Below are 17,476 nucleotides of genomic sequence, written 5' to 3' on the forward strand. Positions count from 1 at the left end.
CAGGAGCTGGTGCTCGGAGCAGAGGGGCCTGCGGTGCTCGAGGTGTGCCGGGACCGCGCTGCGCAGCCCGGGGGGGAGCGCGCTCCGCCGCCGCCGCCGCAGCCGCACTCCGCGGACAGGAGCACGCAACCCTGGCCCGTGCAAGAAGGGAGCGGGCACTTGGGAGCCCCCGGGCCTTGCTCCGCGGCCCCGACGGGGGAAAGGAGCCCCGGGGGCGCGCCGGAGCCCGCGGCTGCCCCGGGCACGCGGCATGCCCGGGACGTGCGCCGAGCGGGGCTCCGGCGGGCACACGCGTGCACACGAGACGCGCCGCGGGGGCAGGCGGGGGTCTCTCCGTCTCTGCTCAAGATGTCGGCGTTTGCACGGCCGGGAGCCCCCGGGGCCCGGCGGGCCGAGCCGAGCCGAGCTAGCCCCGCCGCTCCGGGACCGTTAGCTCGTCTCCTTTCCCCTTTCTCTTCCTGTCCAAATATTTTAAATTTACGCGCCTGAAGTAACAGTCTCGTGTTATTTATTCCGTGCCCTCCGCGGGCCCGGCTCGCGGCGCCCGTCCCCGGGGGGCCCGGCCCTGCCCCGCGCCCCAGGCACGGGGCAGCCTCTCCCCTCTCTGCCCCGGGGAGGGCGGATTCGTCGGCCGGGGTGATGCATCTTTCTCTGACGTTGCTTTTTTTTTCTTCTTCTTCTTCTTTTTTGTGTTTTTTGGGGGTTTTTTTTTTGGAATGACTTTTTGGGGAATGTCCGAAAATCGTGCGAGAGCCGTTCCCCGGGGGAGAGACGGCGAGGGTGGCGGCGGGGCTGCGCGGAGGTGGAGGTGGAGGTGCCGCCTCTCCCCCGACGCCCGGAGCCCTGCTGGAAGGACAAGCCTCGGCAGGGATATTCTTCGGAGAGTTTGAGAAACAGGGAAGTTTCTCCAGGGCTGCTTTCCTTTTGGAAAGGCTCCCGCCATCCCCCCGGGACGAATGACAGGGCGGCTACCACCTCTTTGACTCATTGGGACCCACTGCGACTTCAAGGACAAGAGTTTGGGCGCTGGATATTTTGAAACGCTGGCACCGCCTTCGGCTGTTTGTTCCCAGGAGGAGGTAAGAAGTAACGTGAGAAAAATAGGAGTATGATCCCGGCACCTGCGAAAGCACAAGTGAGGTGGATGCATTTTGTCACCTGCCTTATATAAAATGGCTTCTGAACCACAGAAAGAATCAAAATGAAGAGGGGGAAGGCAAGTGTGAGGGGGATAGTGTTAAAACTCATTTAATTTAGAACATATGGGACACAATGTTCAGCCCCAATCCCATTTTACATAGTCTATCCAATCAGCACTAGCCAAGTAAGTGCTGCACTGCCAAAAAGAGGTATGTTTCCCCTGAAAAAAAAATATTTAAAATCAGCCGAAAGCCAAGGATGTAGAAAACCACTGAACTGGGTTTCCAATTGCATTTCTTTGTTCCTCTATCAGTAAGGATTTTTTCCTACTAAGAGTAGAAATAAAGAGGCATGTCACTATACTGAGTCAATAAGTATTTTGAATAAAAATCTTGTTTTCCTGCTGGAAAACACCAGGCATTTTTGTTTGGCTCGGCTGTCACTAAACAGTTAATTAACAGCACCACTGGGAAGATTTTTCTTACTAGATTGTGGCAAGCAAGATATCGGTGCTTTCTGGGCTGTATTCTGCAAGCCAGAAGTGCAGGAAGCATTCGTGTGACATCATGATTCTGTTGGTTCCTTGTGTGAAGGTTAATAGCAACAAAATGATATTTTACTCATAGTTTTCTCCATGCAGGCAAAAAGATTTGCACAATAACAAACCTCAGAAAAGCTTCTGCTTGAAGATTTTCAGAGGATTCATACACTTGTGCACAAGTTCTTGCCAGAGTTTATACCCTGTGAAACTTGGGGGCAATACAGAATACACACCAGGGTTATATTCAGAATAGGCTGCAGCCGATTCTTAAATGAAGCTTTCTCTGAGCAGAGAGTGCAGATTACTTGCTCGGATGTAAATGTAGCAATACAGGCCCTGCTCGCATCAACTCAACGAGCCTTTCCTCCTCCAGGTACCTTACTGCAGAGGTGATGTAGCCTCATTTTGTAGCTTCAGTCCCCTCGGTTCGAAATCAGGCAGGCAAGGAAGGATACGTGAATGGCTGATGATGAATTCTGCATTATGAACTCTTGTTTTCATTTAGAGGTGGTGAAGAATAGGCAGATGAGGTGGGGGGGTTTTAATCACTAAGTAGTACACAAGCAGGCCTAGAAATTGAGCTGGTAATAATAAAGGCCAGATTTGTTTTCAACCCTTCAAAAGGACAAATGCATTCACAAACCAAAAGTAAAATAAAATAATGCTTAACTCTGAATATTTTATAATCCCAAGGGGCACATTTTTAAGTATATGAACTGAGCTGTCTGAAATCTCTTTATTATTGTGTTTGTATGAAAAATATAAATAGAAAAACAAAATTTAGGCCTTTTATCATCATGCTATGATTTATTCGTTATTTTTACCTAAAGATGTCCTGGCATCCAAGACATTCTATAGAGGATGCAATACATATTAATTTTGTACTCTCAGAAAATAAGTGTAGTGTGCTAAAGATAAAAAAAGCCTACATTGCATTGTCATATATTAACACTGTCTACAACTGTATGCACATGAATTGAAGTACACAGCAATTTCCTTGATGTATGAATGTTCTGACTTAGAGAAACATATTGTTTTGTGTAAAGAAGGTGGTAGACAATTAACTGTATTCATTTAATCTAATTACAGGCCTTTGAGGCAAAAAGCTGTCACTTTTCACTGCAGAATGTTCAGAGAAGTTAATTGAAAAAACATTGCAGCCACAAGGCAGTACAGCCCCATCCTATAGTGGATACTAATTCATTTTTCCAAACGTGTGTGCCGTTGATGCTTATTAAAGATAAGGGTAAATATTACACACTGGAGCAAGGCAGATTCTGCGTAAGCCTCTTACACAACACTCCCAGTGAACTGCAACAGCTCTGCAATTCCAGGGTTGACCACAGACAGTGAAATATGCCAAGCTGTATGGTGGTTTTGTAATATGGACAAATGTCTAGGATGGATTTGGAGGAGATGAAACACATTTGAGTTGTGACATAGGTCAGAATTTGAAATGAGGCCCTCTTCTACAAGTGATAATAACCACCTATGTGTATTAGTTCTCTGTACAGTCGAGTTCCCTTAACAATAATAAAACAACAATAGTGATCATATTATTTGAATGGTTTAGCACAGGTATAATTTTATAATATATCCTATATAAACCTAAAATGTATATAACATAAAATATGATGTGATATTGTAATATAAAATATACAAGCTTCAGTTGGCGCACACAGCTCCCAGTGATCTCAGCCGACATGGCACAGATCAATTGCAGTGTATGAGACATCACTTGTGTCATAAGAGCACATACCAATAATATTGGTATCTAATATTTGTCTTATTCTCAAACTGAAAAAGGAAGTGAAGCTGTGTGGGCTCAGCCTTGCAAATAGTAGATGTGGCCTTTCAGATGAAAGATAAAATAATCCCTCTAGTTCTGCTACTTGCAGGGGGAGGTGGCTGTTTATATCAATAATATCTAGGCTTCCAAAACTGTCCCCTCACCATGCACTCAAACACCTCTACTTTCTTTTCCTCTCCACTGCTGAACCCATGAAATCCACTGTCTGAGCAGCTGAGAGACCCCTCCAGAGCAGTATGTTCCACTCATTTCTACCAAAAGCATCTCCTCTCCTGCCAATCAACTGACCTCACTTTCAATTCTGCCCGGTGCTCTGGGGGAAACATTGCAAACACAGGAAGGCTCCGTGTCCTGCTCCCACTTGTGATGCTTGTTACCACAATGGCCTCCAGCAGGAGGGAGGAGCAATTGCAAGGACAGTCCTGGTCACCCCCAAACGCAGACAAGGTGGGGTTAGCGCAGGCGCAGTCTGATCCACACGTATGTACTGCCCAATGCGCTTTAAGGCAGAAAGAAAGAGGAGTGTCACCAAGCTGAATGTAAAATGTGCTTGGCAAGCTGTAGACATGGCTGTCAGCACCACCTCAAATTTTAAAATGTATTTAGTTCTTTTGAAATAAATCTTGAAGAAAAATTGCCACTCTTGTTAAAGAGGAGGTGTATTACATTTTAAGACAAGGAAAGATGTATTGACAAAGTCACAGAAGGCCTGAAAACAAGATGTATAGTGAAATGCTGATTGTCCCCTTAATTCTGGAGCTCTGATTCAGCAGTTCAATAATATTTTATAAGGAAGGTTACTTCCTTTTACTTCCTGTAGAGCAAGAGCTAAATTGGCCATTCCCATCCTCATTCTTACCTCCACTGAAGATGAGGCAAATATTGAGCTGATTTCTAAGCCAAAATGTCTTAAACTGCTCTTCTCACATACCCACAAAGTCCTGTCCCCCTATTCTCCTGCTGCCCCTCTTCTCTTGCTCCCAATTTCAGAGCTCCTCTCCACTGTAGTTTTGGGGTTTTTTGCAATCTTCTTCTCAACCCTTTCATTCCTCCACAATTAAATCAGATGCTTCTTCCTACCCATTCTTGCTTCCTGGGCACGGAGAGAGGAGTAGAGGGCATTATGTCACTGATACCAATTTTAAAAACATAGCACCACAGCAATCTGGAGAAGCTGTAGGCGAAGCCCTACAGCCCCAGAAAGTATTATGCTCACTTACCCTTGGGAAAGATGCATGTGTACCTACCGTAGCTGTGAAAGAAAGGAGCATGGCCAGCTCAGATCAAATCTTTGGAAAATTTAGCTGCTAAAACTCTAGCGAGGTCTCCACTGACCATGTGCAAATTGAGATATTTTTGCAAGCTTAAACTTTGCCAAACTTGACAATATTTCCACAGGGTCAGATAATGACACATCTCTGAATTCAGAACCACTGTGCCAAATGTCAAGCTCCCCCTTCCAAATAAGAGAGCAATAAAGTCTCACAATTAAAAAATTGATACAATTTTTTCAAACAAAACAAAACAAATGGCATAAGCCCTAACCTTACCTTATTTCCATCAGGAAATATGCTGCACAAGAACAGTGGCAAAAGAACTTAATCCCCAACACCAGTTCCCACCCCTCAGAAAGGCAGCTGCCCCGCAGGGCCTGCACTGCTCTTAACCGTCTCAGAACAAGCCTTGGGCGGTTGAAGGAAAGCATGCACTTATGGGACCTCTCCAATGATGCTGGTGGCAGCTGTGGGGCTCAAGCTCAGATGGCCAACCACATCATCTCCAAATGCCCTGATGGCCCTCCTTCAGGCACCCACGGTCGTATTGGCATTGACCACTCTACCTGTTGCTGGGTTTCTGGCCCTCATGCTTCCAAAAGATGTGTGTGGTGACACTTGCTTCAGCATCGCCACCTTAAATGTACCTTACAGTAACACCATAAGCAGACAAATATGAAAAGAGCAATAACCTAGTGTATTTAAAAGTTATTTGAGTCTAATCTGGGTGCACACCCACTCAAATATTTTAATCATGTGATTATTGCCTGTTGTCATTACCAGCCATTGCTAAGGTTTTTTGAGCGGTTTGTTGTTGTTGTTGTTGTTTTGGTTACCTTAGCTATGTATTTCTTTCTATGACATGGCAAAATTTCTTTTTAAGTGTCATCTCAGCTCTTAATTTTCAGTGCTTAATTTTGGAATCATTCCAACATATATGTAATGTTTTTGACCTTTAAAAAATTACTGTCGTGTTAGTGTACTTTCAATCTTGACTCTATTTTACACCATTTCTTTATGGAAATTAGGAAAAGATCAGTTTAGGGTTGCATATCAAAAAAATTTGTCAGACAGCATGAACTACTAAACTGAAGCTAGTCCAATGGAAAAGACAGAAAGAAGATCCCTTTTATAAAGTATTAAAAGTAGATTGGACCAAGCTCTGGAAAGTGTATGTATTGTAATGAGCAATGTATTTACAGAAAAGTGTATTAGATTACCTAGTCTTTCCCCTCTTTAATATCTTAGTTACTTCTCTAAAGTTTGGAAGCCCTCAGAGAGTTAAGTATAAGATGCCTGAAAATATAATGAATTCATAAATTAGATGGCCAGATAATGATACCACCCACTGACACAACTGGGATGTTAAATTTATTATGTAATGAAACATGTATTGAAATAGATATTTTGCTTGCAAAACTATTAACTGAAATTTGCTGGCAGAATTCTCACGTTTTGCATTTAATTCTAAATGTAGTGACACTTATAATCATTTTTGTAACTTCTGATTGTGATTCCCACAGTACAAGCCCAGTTTTGTGAAAACATTGTCTCCCATGTTTAGGATTCTCCTCAAATAGTCTCATATTTTATAGATACATGAAAACCATTGTTATTATAGCATTCAGGGTTGTGGCAGCTGAGGCGATTGCTCAAGCAGCATAAACTAATTCCAACAAAGGACTCTAGATATGAAAGAAGAGATCTTAAATTAGACTCTGACTTCACTGGAGAGCTAATGGATAGAGCCCAGTTCTGCGGAGATGCAGTCACTGCTAAGGTGACAGATTGCTGTCTTTAGCACCAGTTGTATCCTTTTCAAATCCTGGACCATCACGGCTACACCACCACTCCAACCCAGAATCAAACAGGAAAAGTATTTGATTGGCTTTTCTGTTTGCAGTTCTAGGGGATGAGAGGATTCAAACTATTATAAGGTAGTGCTAAAGATGCAGAAGAAATGTTCTCCAGTCTAAATATGAATGTTTGAAAAGTTTTATCAAAAATACACACAAGAGAAGTTGGCCTCTCAGACAAAGGTCAGAATACCTGCTTGTTTGCTAAAATACTGAGAAGCTCTTAACTGGCCTTCTAAAATAGAATATTAACTAGGTCTTAGTGAATCCATATTAAAATTCTAGATTGGAAAAAAAGAGGTAGGTGTAAGATTTTAAACAAGAAAAATGACAAATAATATTAACTTCCATTTTTAAGAATAACCTTTTTTTTTTTTTTTTTTAAAGAAATCAAGTTACCTTTGAGGTCATACAGATGAAAAAAAGGAATACATGAATGTATTTCAATGCCTTGTTAAGGCTATAGACATGTATTTCTGGAAATCAAGTTTCCAATAGTTCATAAATAAGTTAGCATTTATGTCTATATACTACCCTATATTAGGGCTCACATAGTCTAAAATGAGTTAAATAGTGTTTATTTCATACATAATATTTAATAATGTTTAAAATCAGAGGAAGACTCGTTATTAACCCTGATAAGTTTATATAGATAAGTGAAACAAATTCTACACTTCTTTTGTGTTCTCATGCTTATTACAGCATGATATAATTTGATATGTTTCTAATTATATTGCATCCACCCTTAGAAAAAGGCATTTCAGAACAATAAGACTGCTAGCAACTACTGTTCTATTCTTACAACTTTTTGGTAGCTACTTTAGTGGTTTGTGAATAATTCTAATTTTATTTAGTATGTATACTGTTATATTTTTCCATAGGAGAGAACTACTGTCACTGGATTTGATATTCTGTGCTCAGTATTTCCAACATAATAGTAAATGAATCCTTACATTTTAGCTATATAAAAAGTGATCTTATTTGTCCATCAACTAAATGGAGGGCCTTTCTTTACATGTCTAGAGAGGAAAATAATTCTCATGTAAGCAGAATTTGCAGATACTGTGCTTGCATTGTGCTTTCATTTTTGTCTTTTTGTTTTGCCTTTCATTAAAGATGTTCACATTTCTAATTTAAATGAACTCTAGCATCTCTCATGTTCCTAATCATTGCTTCAAAAGGAGTACAGTAAATGATGATGCCAAATACATCTTTACCTGATTCCCTTATATATTACAATGGATTAGATACAAACCAGCATTAATGTCATGCAGTTAAAAGAATTTTCTAATCAGGCACCCACATTTTAAAGAAGTTTCTACTCCTATTCAGCTAACAGACTTTTAAAATAGTGAGATTAATTTATTCCATCTGTGTATTCTGAATCATATCTTCTTATTTATATTAGGAAATTAGAATGTAAGAGCTGGCATTTACTGGGTCAGACCATAAGTCCACTTGCATAGGATCCTGTGTCTCAGTGGCAGAGAATGGATGCTGAGAGGGAGAGTAAACAGGGTATGACCAGGGTTTTTCCCCACTGTTCCTCTGCCACTTGCAGCCTCCAGCATTTAAGATCTAGGACATTCAATTAAATTAAATTGTTGATTTCTGTTAGTACTGCAGAGTAATACAGCCATGGGAGAGCATGCTGGATTTTTTTCTGTTATCAGTAAAACTGTCTTAAGTTCACGTTATAGAACCTTTATTACTGGTGATGACGTAAAACAACAAAGATCTCTCTTGATTTTCAGATCTTGGGTTGATTACGAAGTGATGAGAGAAAATAATGTTTTACTTATAAATTGATCAAATTGGGTATAGTTTTTAAAGACTAAGTGGAGCTCTATAATATTAAATTTATAGCAACTTTTCAGTTAGACAGATTTTCTTCTGTACTTTTGGGGGAACCTTCAGTGTGGGAAAGGAGTTTGGAAAGTCTCTGAAAGCTGATTTTACATGAAGAATTAATAGACAGTAGCAGCTGAGAGCAGGACAATTTTGAGGATTTGTTTAAAATATGGTTAATGTGCTTTTTCCCCCCTATACTCTTGGAGCAGCCTTATCCTTATCCTTTACAGAGTGGAACAATTTGGTATTGCTGAATTAAGATGAGGGTCTATTTCTTAGGTTTTTCATTGGTCCCAGCTGCTGCTCCTGTGGCATGGTCTGCTCACTTGTAGGAGGAGCTATGAATAGGAAGCTACAGCCAACCCTGCAGTGCTGGTAGCTCTTCCCACACTCTATTCACCTGTTTAATTTAGATGAATTATCAGGGGACAGAGAGTGACAAAGGAGATACAACCACTGTATAAGTTTCAGTAAACTTTAAAAAGCTCAGGGTAAGGGGATGATATGATTTGTTTTTATCTTGGGGTGGCAGGGCACCTTCGGTGCCTGCCACTTTAAGGGCAGAAAACAGGCAGCAGCCAGGTGCCTGATGGAGGCAGCTATTTGGGACCCAGGGATATAAGCTGGGCCACAGTTTGCTGCAGGAGGAAGGAGGTAACGTCTGGCTGAGAGGCTGCTCCGGCCAGAGTCAGGAAGTAAGGGCAGGGGTTATGCGGTGGAAGTGACCCCTTGTCCTGAGTAAGATGTAAAACTACACCCTGCCAGGGAAGGGTGGTCTGGTGGGGCTCCTAGTGGCATGGGAGCCCCCAGGAAATGCCAGGCCAGTTACCTCCCCAGTGAAAGGTGGGCTGGGGCACCTTAACTCCTGCCCCACACTTGGAGCTGTGCCCAGGTGGCAGGGGAAAGCCTGGGGGTGTGAGTGAGACCCTGTTTGAGAGGGGCGGTGAACAGAGCAGCTCTGTGAGTGTGGGCAAATGAGAAGGCCCAGTGGGGGCTTAGTGGCCCAACAAGGGGCTAGGAGCAAAATAGGCCTACAGTTGTAGAATCACTCAGTCAGCGCTCAGGTGAGGGTAGTGGGAGATGCCCAACAGACTGCACCAGGGCTGATCAAGGAGAGGAGGGCTAAGCCCAAAGCCAGGTGAGGCCGGGCGGGATGAGTGTGGCCCCTGAGAGAGGGCACTATGAAAGAGGCTGGGTGACAGCCAGTGGAGTGAGTGGGACCCTGGTGAGAAAGGAGAAGTGTGTGAGTGGCCCTTCGGGGCTGTAGAGGAGAGCTACAACTATGTGCCCAATTTTCTCTGGCCATAGGCCGGAGAAGTAACACCAGAGTAACATCTGCAAGGCATGGGATCCATGGAGGGGAGGTCAGAGCGGGTATTAGGCCCTTGTCAGCAGGGTGAGTAATGGGTAGCCTCCCGCCTTAGTAACAACTTTCATATTTTTCCATCAAGGCATGGCAGGAGAGCAAAGCAGGCGGTTACCCTGCAGGGCGGCCAGTGAAGACCTGACAAGGAAGCCACCCTGTTACACTTGATCACAAAAACCAGAACCTCAGATTCTTCAAAATAAAGCAGGTGGGACTTGTATAGTTAAACCACAAGTTTGGTAGTTTGGCCAGCTGATAATTATTTTACATAAAACAGGTAGATCTTATACGACTAAATATCTGTAATAACTGGAATAAATTAGAATAAATCAACTCAATATTATCTTAGGCTTCTTGGGAGAAGACTACAGAATTATCACTTGTACAAATAAATATTTTAGCTAAGGTTTGGTTGTCAAATAAATCACTGGTGCAGCTCCACTAGCATTATCCACAACACATTGTACTGCGTACCTCGCTGGTATCTGAGCACCACAGAAATATTTTCAGGAGCATCTTAGGCTGGAAAGCTTTCTTCGCTAGTCCTTTCCTAAATATTTTAGCCAAAAGGGATGATTTTAAGCCTGACAGGTTTGGTTTCTCACTGCCCTCGTCTGACAACCAGCACGCTAGCCTGTCAGTGAGTGATGTAGGATGCCCATTAAGAAAACTGTGGTGTGCACACAACCAATGATCTTTAGGCTGTCAGTTAGGTTTTAATGATGACATGTCAGTTTCTAGATCTCTGGAACTGGGTCCTCTCACCATTTGGTAAACCTCATCGCTAGGGAAATAGCTCTGCTGCCTGCTGAGGACAGAAATAATGAGTCCAAGAGAGAAATAAAGCTACATCCTAGTACTGGGGCATAAAGTCAAAGACAGAGTAACTTTATCAAAATACCTCTCTGACTTGGCATCCTAAGCCCCATTTTAGAAAGTGAACTAGATGCTTAGAAAGCTGAATCTCCTTGAAAATCATGGGAACTGGACACTTTTGAAAATATTGCAGTAAGTGTACTGTTTCCACTTCTTGTGTAATCCCTACTTTGGTATGGGGGACTCCAAAACTCAGGCCTTCTAGATCCTTAAACCAGTTACTTAGATGTGAAACTCTTCCCCCCCAACAAACACGTTCTCACAGAGTTCTGCCTAGCTATGGGCACTTTGGCTTGTTTACATTCTTCAGGAGCAAAGCTACAGAAAAGCAAGGGCCACAAGCTTAGCAAAGGAATTCCTTAAGCATAGTCACTTAACTGCTTAAGTAGTAAAAAAAGGGTTATATTTGCAAAATAATTAGATTTGGCCCTATCCCCCAGGAACTTTTCCCAGCTTGGATATGGAGAAGCAGAGTTCCTTTTGCTCTCTCATTCTTCCAGCCCATCAGTCTGGACTGCATCCTGCTTCCATCTCTCTCTCCTTTTGTCACATATTCCTCTGGAAAGCCCCAGTCCACTATGCCAGTCATTCAGGTCAGTAGCTGAGCCAGTCTTGAGTATACTGCATCATAGGGTTGGCCAGTAGGCGAGTCAGTCTTGGATCAATGACCTTCGAGTTAGTCTCTCAGGGGCTGTGGTTCAGTGAGATGTCTAGTACCCTTTCCATGGCAGAGCAGGGCAATAAAACAAGCTGCCTAGAATATGGGTAGCTGTGTTTAGGACATGATACAAAAATGGAGGTCCTAACAGAAAATGTAGTTCACAATTTGATACAGGCATCCCACTCTCCCACAGTAGAAAGTGATGCCATTAGCATGAGTTCTCTAATGACAGCAAAAATATCCTTTTCCAATGAAAAAGAGCAGGTCCTGACCAAAAAAGACTTTAAAAGATATAACCCAATTTAGGAACAAGATTGACTGTTGATATAAAGTTACTCTCTGCAGGAACCTCTCTTCAGCACATCCAAGCTTTGCAAGAGTTTTTAGCTAGGAATTAGGGCTGTTAATTAGGGCTGCAGTTAATCGTGGCTAACTTACATGATTGACGCAAAAACAAATTAATGCGTTAATTTTTTTAATTCCATTAACCGCACACATCATTAAGCTCAGGAGATTAGTAAGTGAGGCACTGAAGGGCAAGAGCACTGATGAGATGGGAGTCCAGGAAGGGTGGGTATTCCTCAAGGGAATGATCCTTCAGGCACAAAAGGGGACCATCCCAGTGCACATAAAAGGAGGCAAAAGAGTCAAGAAACCCTCTTGACTGAATAAGGAAACCCAGGAAAGTCTATGGGGGAAAAGAGAGGCATACAGACTGCGGAAGCAGGGGGTGGCCACCAAGGAAAAGTATACCTACTTGGCTCGCACTTGCAGGGAATCAGGAAGGCCAAAGCAGAAATGGAACTCAGGCTGGCAACAAAAATTAAAGACAACAAAAAGTCCTTCCTTTAGGTACATAGGGAGCAAAAAGAAGGTTCAGGGTAACATAGGACCCCTACAAGACAGATTAGGACAACTGGTAACAGATAGGAGGGACAAAGCTGAGCTCCTAAATGAGTTCTTTGCGTCTATTCCTGAACATGGGTAAAGACATTTCTCCCAAAGGGGCTATAGACAGGCACAAGAGGGAGACCAACCCACCAACAGTTAGCACTGACATAGGGAAGGGGCATTTGGAGGGGCTGGACGTGTTTAAGTCAGCAGGCCCTGATGATCTTCAACCAAGGGTGCTGAAGGAATTGGCCAGTGTCATAGCAGAATCACTGGCGCAGTTGTTTGAGCACTCATGGTGCTCAGGATGGGTCCCAGAGGAGTAGAAAAGGGCCAATGTGTGGTCCCTATTTTCAGAAGGGGGAGAAAGGATGATCCGGGTAACTATAACCAGTTAGCCTTGCCTCTATACTTGGGAAAACCTTTGAAAAAATTATTAAGGATCACATTTGGGAGAGTGCAGTAGGAAAAATAATGCTGAAGGGCAACCAGCATGGCTTCGTAACAGGTAGATCCTGCCTGAACAACCTTGTTTCTTTTGACAAGCAGGTCACAAAACGCTTAGATGCAAGAGTTGAGGTAGATGTCATCTACTTGGATTTTAAGAAGGTCTTCAATACAGTGTCACATCCCATTCTTACAAATAAATTAAGTGGTTGTGATGCTGATTATTACAAGGTGGGGGGCAGAGAATTGGCTTATGAGACACCCAAAGTGGGGTGGTGGATGGGTTGTTTTTGACTTGTAAAAATGTAGGCAGTGGAGTCCCCCAAGGTTCAGTCCTTGGGTCAGTGCTGTTCAATATCTTCATCAGTGACTTGGATGAGGGTGTGGAAGGCACTCTGTCCAAATTCGCAGATGACACCAAATTATGGGGCAAAGTAAACACAGTAGAGGGCAGGGAGTGGATTCAGGTGTATTTGGGCAGATTGGGAAAGTGGGCAGAACAGAATAGGATGCAGTTTAACAAAGATAAGTGTGAAGTGCTGCATCTATGGAGAAAGAATCACCAACATACCTACAGACTGGGAGGTGACTTTCTAAGCAGCGCAGCAGCAGAAAAGGATCCTGGAGTCATAGTCGACTCCAAAATGAACATGAGTCGTCAGTGTAACCAAGTGATAAGTAAGGCCAACTGCACTTTTTCATGCATTAGAAGGTGCGTCACGAACAGGTGCAAGGAGGTGATACTTCCCCTCTATGTGACACTGGCCAGGCCGCAGTTGGAGTACTGCATCCAGTTCTGGGTGCTGCACATCAAGGGGGATGTGGATAACCTTGAGAGGGCCCAGAGCAGGGCCACTCGGATGGTTAAGGGCCTGCAGGTAAAATCCTACGAGGAGAGATTGAGGGACCTGAATTGAGGAGGGGTGGGCAGCAAGGAATAGGGGATACCCTGTTTATCAGGGTGCCCCTGCAGGTTACTAAGAACAATGGCCATAAACTGACGGAGAGCAGCTTTAGATTAGACATTAGGAAAAATTTCTTTACGGTGAGGGTTGCCAAAATCTGTAATGGACTTCCAAGGGAGGTGGTGCTCTCCCCTACCATGGAGGCCTTTAAGAGGAGACTGGACAAGCACCTAGCTGAGGTCATCTGATCCCAGCGATCTTTCCTGCTCAGGGCAGGGGGTCGGACTCGATGATCTACTGAGGTCCTTTCCGACCCTAAAAATCTATGAAATCTATTAAATCATTTTGACCAGCAGCGTGCAACAGCTCCAGATCAGCTGGAAGCCACGCACACAACCCCAGCCCACCCCACGCCTGTTCCAGACTCACCTGCTCATGCTAAGCAGTGGCAGCAGCCAGGGAGAAGCTGCTACTTGGCACAGGGGAAAAGCAGCCCCCCCTTTCACCACTGCTGGGCTGTTCTTGCTGCAGGTCCCCAGAGCCTGTGCCCAGGCTGCCCTGCGGCTCATCTTCGTTGCTGTCACTGGCGCCTCTGGGCCACCCAGCAGGGAAACAGTGGCAGTGAAGAGCAGCCACAGGGCAGCCTAGGCGCAGGCTCCAGGCAGCTGCAGCAAGAAGGGCTCAGCAGCAGTAAGGGGGTGAGGCCACTTTTCCTCCGTGCTGAGCAGCAGCTTCTGCATGGCCACTGCTGCTGCTCAGCATGGGAAGGTGAGTCTGGAGCAGGTTCGGGGCAGGCTGGGGTCAGGGCTGTTCACACAGGTTCCAGGTGGCCTGCTTCGGCCAGGGCGAGTTCAGAGCGGGTGCAGGATGGACCAGGGCCATGCACTGTTGGTGGTGGCGGGGAGCAGCCTCAGGGTCTATGGGCTCTGGGCTGTTGGGTGTGGGGTGCTGACTATTGTTTAACTATGCAATCAAAATAATTGCAACTGTTTTTTTAAATCTTGCAATTAATTGTGATTAATTTTTTTAATAGTTTATCAGCCCTACTAGAAATATTTACTAATCAAGAAGTACCTTTTCAAAGCGTCTTCTTTACCATGAAAGAATGCCTCCAAAACCTGCATTAGGAATTGGTGCATTCCCCAACAATACTCCCATCAGCCTGAGTGCAGGATGTACCAATTTATTATTCTACCCTTGAGAAAAAGGCATATATAAGCAGAGACTTCTAACAGGGAATACCATCAGAGATCAGGTCAAAACATTTGCAGCTCTATAAGCTAGAAGACTAACTAGTCGCGGATACAAATTTGGAGTGGATAAATCCCTTAGTACTCTATGTTATAAAAATACCAATTGTTGTTTTGTCTGCATTTCCAAGAGAATCTTATTTTCAGGGATCTACTTTTCATCATTTTAAACAACACTATATATTCATTTTGTAATGTAAACAGCTAGCCCACATATAAACACAATGCCATTTTTATTTATATTTTAACACTGAAATACCCATTTTATATTTTAAAATTGTTTTAAATAGCTGTTATGTTTTTCTAAAATGTTCTAAAGACAATTTAGAGTAATCCTAATCAAAATTCCTAACTCATCCTGCTGGATTATGTCATGGCAGCATACCTAGGTGGTATAAAAGTAATCCAGTGCTATGAGATGTCCTAGGAAAGGACTGTCTATTCTGGAAGGGCTAGGGACAGCAGGGTCATGTTAAGGGCTATACTCCTTGCTTTTGAAGTTCCATGGCTCTTCACCATTATTCTAACTGATTTTTTTTATGTTAAAAAGTACAATTTGACTTTAAGATACAAGCCTGTATTGGAAGTAGTGCAGAGATGTGCTATCCTAAGAAGAGTTCAAGTAGGCCCTAGATTCCAGGTATATACAACGTCTCTAAGGAGCCCTTGCTCTGAACTACCCTTGAAGAAAATGCAATATCTGTTTTCTTTGGTCTCATCAACCCCCTTCTTCTGCCTTCCCTCTCATCCCTTTGGAGAACCTAGAGCCATCAGTGGCACTAGCTCGGCAGTTCTTAAACTCCTTGCCAGTATGTCTTGTTCCTGTATAGCATATATAAGCGTGGGAAAAAATCTGGCTGAAATGTTTAATTAGAAATATTAACCTAAATCTTGGTAGCAGATTATGCACATAATTATTAAGATCAAATAGAGTAAAAATGTAAAGCTATGCATTTCTTATTTTATTAAATACCTACTGCTAACAGTGAAGTTGATGATGTCATTCCCTGGATGTGACAAAGGCCTAATATTATATGCAGTAGAAACAATGAGTCAACAGTTTCTATGCCCTTGAGGTCAAAGCTTTCAACAGTTTTGAAAGTAGGCTATTCTTTTTGCACACAGAGTCCTACTTATACACTAGAGCTCAAAACAAAATGTGCAATATGAAGATAACATTAAAATAGAAAACTGTGTTCTTGGGACACTGTTAATTAAAAATCTCAAAACAGCTTTGCTATCACCAAACACAAATAAAAAATTTCAAGGAAAATATTTTCTAAATAAAATGAATAGCTTTGATTTTACTTAAAATGTCTTTGTTAAAATGTTGGAAAATATCTCTTCTAAAACTCTAAAAAATATGTTACTATTGAAATGATCCTGAGAGGCATTCAATATTTACAACTGCTACTAAAATCAATAGGAATTGTTGTTGCTACTATAAACAATAGTTGAACAAAATTCATTTGGATTTGTTTTGGTATAGGCCAAAAATAAAGAAAGCATTTTAACAAGCAAATGTGTTTTGTCAGAGAAAATAAAACAGGCTGTCTAATAACTAATACTTATTTTTTGCTTCAGAGGTCTGTTAGAAAATACAGGCTGATAGCTAAATCCTGACCACCTTTAGCCATGTCTATAATAGCAAAAAGGTATGTTTTTCATGTAAGTCACTTTAACCAAGTTATCATAATAATTTTCAATATAATAATAATACCGAGATTGTATATGGAACTCTTCATGGGCATATCGCAAACTACTGCCAAGAATCATTATCCCCAATTTACAGATAGAAAAGCTGTGGCACACAAAGCGGAAGTGACTGGCCCAAGATCACTTAGCAGGCCAACTGCTCAATTTGTAGTAGAACTGAGGTCTACCAAGTTCTAGTTCAATTCCATCCACTAATCAGAACAGCCACTCTGAATAAATTGTTAGTGTATCTCAGCTGAGCCCTAATCACCTATGGAAGCATCTTTTAGATGGTTCCAGGTGGTCATGTTCTAGTCTAGGCTTAGCTTATTTGAGTGAAAAAGCACATCTTTTGCCCAGGTAGACAAGGCCTATGACCCAAGACCAATGGATACACAGCCCTTTTCACCAGTAACACACTGTTTTTCTTCCTATTATCCTTCTAGAGCAAATGTAGTAATGGGAGAATAAAGTGGATTTTGTTCTGACAGTTTTCAGTATAGGAAAAGGGGCAGAACAATCACATTAGCAAACTGTATGCTCAGTACAGTTCAGAAATCAGTGTAGACTGGAATAAACAGCATTCAGCATCATTGCAACTAACTGGAATTAAACCCTGAAGTCTGAACTCAAAGGGTGACTGTTCACGAGCCAGGAAGCTGCCCCGATGCACTGTAATTACAGATTAATCGAGTCTGCTGGGGCAAGGTAATTACCGTGCTCCAGCCAGCCTCCATGTCTTGTGTATCAGTGTCCTCACCCTTCAAAATGGTGGCAAGGGCGCTTTAACTAAATCTCATTCAATGAGCTGTAGGTAAAGCGTCCCCACCTCCATTTTAAAGCACAGGGACACCGATATACAAGATGCTTGGGGAGCCTTAATTAGCGGCTCTTGGAGCCACTCTAATTAAGG

The sequence above is a fragment of the Alligator mississippiensis genome, chromosome 5, assembly GCF_030867095.1.
Source record: "Alligator mississippiensis isolate rAllMis1 chromosome 5, rAllMis1, whole genome shotgun sequence".
In the NCBI taxonomy this organism is placed as follows: Eukaryota; Metazoa; Chordata; order Crocodylia; family Alligatoridae; genus Alligator; species Alligator mississippiensis.